The sequence below is a fragment of the Paramormyrops kingsleyae genome, chromosome 25, assembly GCF_048594095.1.
Source record: "Paramormyrops kingsleyae isolate MSU_618 chromosome 25, PKINGS_0.4, whole genome shotgun sequence".
In the NCBI taxonomy this organism is placed as follows: Eukaryota; Metazoa; Chordata; class Actinopteri; order Osteoglossiformes; family Mormyridae; genus Paramormyrops; species Paramormyrops kingsleyae.
In genome coordinates, this window is record NC_132821.1 from 10,847,727 (window position 1) to 10,852,946 (window position 5,220).

Below are 5,220 nucleotides of genomic sequence, written 5' to 3' on the forward strand. Positions count from 1 at the left end.
GGGGGGGGTTGATTCTAGAAAATGCAGTTAACTGAAACGAGAACTGACTGGCGCCGGCAGGGCAGGGGGACCTAATCGGAACAGATAGAGGGAGCGACAGAAAACGTCAGCGGCCCCTACTTATCATTTAGCCTTCCAAGAAGGACAAGTACTAACCGACTAACTAGAGCAAATGTCAAACATGTGGTTGTCACGTAGACGGAAGGTACCGAGAGAGGGGGGAGATGCCCAAAGGGCTTTAAAAGGGAAACAGCTGATCCATATGGCAGAGCCTCCTCTTGTACATGCCGAATGTATGTCAGATGGTCGCTCCCGGATTGCAATCTGTCAGAGAATAAACTGGTGACCTGCAACTTCTCCACGTGTCAGCTGTGAATCTCTTGACCCGGTGGAGACGGCGTACTCCAACACTCCCCAGCCACTCTGAAGCACTGTGCAGATCAACAGTCACCTGTCTTCACAGATATTTTCAACCAGTCACTGGATCTTTGTGTCTTAAATCATCCACAATAACACCTTTTCCAAAGAAACCCAGAGTCTCTTGCCTCAGTGACTACAGACTGGTGGCTCTCACATCGGTGGTAATGAAGGCTTTTGAGAGACTTGTGCTGTCATACCTTAAAACCATCACAGACGCATCTCTTGACCCCAGGCTACAGTCTGCCTACAGAACCAACAGACCTGTGGACAATGCAGTTAACACTGGACTCCATTTCTTGCTCCGACACTTGGAGTGCCCTGAGACATATGTTAGGATTCTGTTTGTGGACTTTAGCTTTGCATTTAATACTATTCTATCGGAGCTAATGCGGACTGAACTCTCACAACTGTCCGTGCCTGATCCAAAATAACATGTTATAACCACGATGGCCCAGTTTTACGCTACAATCATTGAGTCAGTGAACGAGACCAAGCCAGACTGCAACACATCATCCACTCAGCAGAGCGAATAATCGGCAGTAACCTGCCTACCCTCCAGACACTGTACATCACCAGAACCAGGAAACAGGCGTACAAAATCTTTGAGGACCCATCTCACCCTGCTCATCACATCTTTCAAGCCTTACCCTCCAGGAGAAGACTCATGGCAATCAGAACCAAGACCACAAGGCACGCCAAGAGCTTCTCCCCTCAGGCAGTCTCTCTCATTAACCAAACCAGTCTCTGAATGGACGTTCAATTAATCGTCAGCTGCAGTGAAATATCCACCAGCATAACCAGTGAACAACTGATAAACTTCCTCTATGATTATATTCTGCACTCTTGCACATTATGCACACATACTGCGAACTCTTTATATATTTTGCACTCTTGCACATATAGTTGACTTGGCTGCTACTTAATAACGACACTATTCAAGAGCCCTTTAAATTATTATACCATTTATATAGTTTATATTCATACTACAATGATTACTATGTACACACACATATATAAATATCATAATACCATCATCACTGCCATTAATAAACTTAATTATCATATTATTATCATATTACCCAATTGCCAGTCTATTGTCTATTACCTTTCTGCATATGTCTTTGCTAAATGATGTATGTTCTTTGTAATGTCATGTAAAAGCACCACCAAGGCAAATTCCTTGTATGGAAACATATATGGATTCCGATTCTACATCCTTCATCAGGACTAGAAAACTTCCATCCAGTGTTGCATTTCACTTTGACGCTGTCGCTTTTGAAACACTTTTCTGTGATCTAGCTCTTGTTTTGGTCGCCGACTATCATCCAACAAAAGGTTCATTTCAGCTCTCCTAATCTGACATAAACCACACTCACAAACACTTTCGGGCTACTGTGCCACCGGGAAGGGATGGACTCCGGTCGGGATGGGTTTCCAGCATTTCCTATCCTGGCTGTTCTCTTTAGGGACAAACACAAGAATGGAGTCTAGTGATCACACCGGAACCTGACTTACCTGAACGGAGATGTACGGAGCAGACTCTCATATGCGCAGGGATGCTCTGGAATGCAAGGTCTTTACGCCCCACCGCTAGAAGCTACGCCATCCGACGCCATTTCGTCAACTATTCCACTTTTGCCCTTTGTCTTTTCCAATCCGGAAAGGAGAAGAAACGTGTACTGGTCCTGAAGACCGAAGAGAGACCCGAGTCGATATGGGGCCGCCGCTTAGCGGGTCGCCGTTAGCCGGGCCTCCGTGACGCCCCCGCTCGGAGTAGAATGCCCAGGGACGTCGCAGCCACCGGCGTCCTCCCTGTCCTCCTGTCCTCTCAAAAAACAGCAATCGTTTAAACAAACATGAGGGAAAATTCAAAAGGCAAAGATGACGTCATGCCTTACCTCAGCACAGCTGCCCACCGCACAAGCGACAGCGTGTCACCTTACTTTAAAAAAAAAAGAAAAAAGAAAAACGGCGGGAAATGGGGGCCGCGCACGGACAGGGCCCCTCCCTCACACCACATGCGGCTAATTAGTTGGCCATCCAGAGGCACTCAGTCTATTAGTCACCCATTCAGTCAGTCAGTTCTGCCTTTCAACAACAGGGGGCAGTAGAGGTGCACCGTTCCCGGAAGCACTGCAATACCGGGTCGATGCCTGGAGCAGACGGGGCAAGCCCCACTTCCGGCTCCCTGTTCCAAAAATCCGGTTAATATGTGGTGCCCTCCATGGGGGACGTATCAAAATAACCTTTTCATACCAAAACAAAATGTAAATCAGCTCAAATACATGAATAATAAATATTATGCTTGTACTACTAACATTTACACATAATCACAATCTATAAGGCTGAAACATTCCCACACTATGCAAATCATGCCAACACAGTACAATCAGACTTTCAAAGATAATATTAAACAAATAGAACTACCTGCAGAACTATTACCCATAAAACAGGAAAAGGGCAATAAGACCAGCAAATACAATTATACACCATTTAAACCTAATTACAATTATATGGTCAATAAAACAATTAAAATGTCACCTTATATGCATGCTATTAAAAAGTTAAGACCTTTAACCCTCTGGAGTCGACGGCATCGTCGGCAATGCCGTGTATCTTTCTCGTGTATTTCAGTTCATAACTCGCTGAAATCTTATTATAGAAACATGAAAAAAATGCTGACTAAATCCGTAATCTGTCTTCTTTTCAAAACGTCCATTGTTGGAAGTATTAAACTTTTAAAAATTAGGTTAAATCGGCAAAAAATTAAACCATGTCACCTTACTTTGTTTTACCTGCTTCGGGGGCATGTAGTACCGCTGTCACCCGAAGATCGCTATTCACATTCTAAATAGCCGCATTAGCGTGTATTCAGATCGCATTCGCATGGTAATTTGATTAACAGCACAACGGTGAAACGCGATCCAGATACATCTCCATCAGCACCATAAAAGGGGGGTAGGGACGTGGCCAAGTGACAATGGCTCATTCATACACATGAAAGTTGCTAAATATTCAATGAAAGGAGCCAGAAATAGTTACATGAGTTAGGTTTTTCTTATTCATTTATCCAAATGAATATTGCAACTACACCATTTAGTCATCTTCATGTAGCCAAGACTTTGGTGATCAGATATCTGGGATCAAGACAGACTGCCAGCGTTGCTTACTATGTACTTCTATAATGTTTCTGCAAGTGTTCCAAACTGCATTTTGCAATGTCTATACTTTGAATGTCAAATTACAAACTTCACATAAATCTGACATATTTACAAAGTACACTAAGATTAAGATGAGTTTGTTGCCAAACCAAATATATAAGAAATAATTTATTTGCCAGGAATTAAGTTTATGATATTGAATGAAATGTGTGAGCTTGCCCCAGTTAGTGAAAGTGTGTCCCCTACCCCTAGACTCCAGAGGGTTAAAAAAGAACACATCCGCAGACTTCCAAGCTCTGCACAAGGGTTGGGCTAAAACGGCATTTACACCTTCCCAAAACACATAAAATCAGTAAGCTTGGGAATAAAATAGGTTAATCGCACAATAAACAGCACAACAGATCAAATAAAATGCTAATAAATGTTAATAATGTTAATATTGATGAATAAGTGCTACAGTGATCAACCAAAACAGTGCTCAATAAAATCTTTACGTGCCATTAAATAAAATCCATACCAAATAAAACACACACATAGAAAAACAAAGCACACTTAGCTAAAACCCGAAGTGTCCTCTGTGTGCTTCAGGAAAGTGCATCACGTCAACCCCGTAGGATGGAGTGTCACCACCTAGACGTACCGGGGCAGCTTTGCCTAGGATCAAGGCAGTTGGATGGATGTCAACTTACCTCTGGGGGTAGGTCGTTTAGGTAGATGGGTGCTTCCTTCTGGGGGCTGGGGGTTTGGGTGAATGTCAGCTTACTTCTGTGATCAGGGTGTTTGGGTGGGAGCGAGCTTACCTCTGGGGTCAGGGGGTTGAGTTGAAAGCATCTTGCCTCTGGGGTTGGAACATTTGGGTGGATGTGAGCTTACATGAGGGGCCTGCATTTTTGGGTGGACAGCAGCTTGCCTCTGAGATCGTCTGCCGCCGCCCCCCAACTTTCATAGCCAGGACCCCCTCCCTTCCCTAAGGTAGAATAATTCAGACATCCCAACCTGCAAAAACTCAATTCAGGGAGGTGCCCCCAACTGCCCGACATGGAGTGAGATGTAACTTCAACAAACTTGATTTCACAGTTTAATTTCTTCATTAATTTCCTCTAGTCAGCGCACTAAATTACGAAGGTCAATATTATGTATTATTTTGACAATAATATAAGTAGATTATTTTACCATTTATGCAAATTCCTTAATTATATTCCATTGCTACTTTACAAAAGTCTTCAAGGAGTCTTTCATGACAGCATTGGCAACTAACCAAGTGTCTAACTAGTGTAGACCTGAATAATACAGCACATGAAATGACACTTGTTAAACTCAACTCAACATGCATTTTACAGTCGTTTAAACCGTCATGAGCAATGCTGAAATCACTGTTGCTAACAGTACAGCACGCAACACTGTCATTATTTTCATCCTTATTAAACAAGGATACACTTTTGTGTAGTCTGAAGTGAAATACGTTTTATATTTCCGTTTTTTGGGGCACTCTCCCTCTGTCATGATGCTCCACTGAACCGATAACTTCGGTCCTCGAGAAGTTAAATAAAAGCCCGCCCGCATTGAAATCTGATTGGCTTATTTTGCTAAGTAAACCAATCAGGATGCTGTCTATCTAGCACGGGCTACAGGCACACAC

The 5,220-nt window shown here is 43.2% G+C and overlaps 1 pseudogene; it reads right to left on the minus strand.

Moving 5' to 3' along the window:
- Positions 1–2,528: 2,528 nt before the first annotated feature.
- On the minus strand, positions 2,529–2,761 carry LOC140583243 (U2 spliceosomal RNA; annotated as a pseudogene).
- Positions 2,762–5,220: the final 2,459 nt, after the last annotated feature.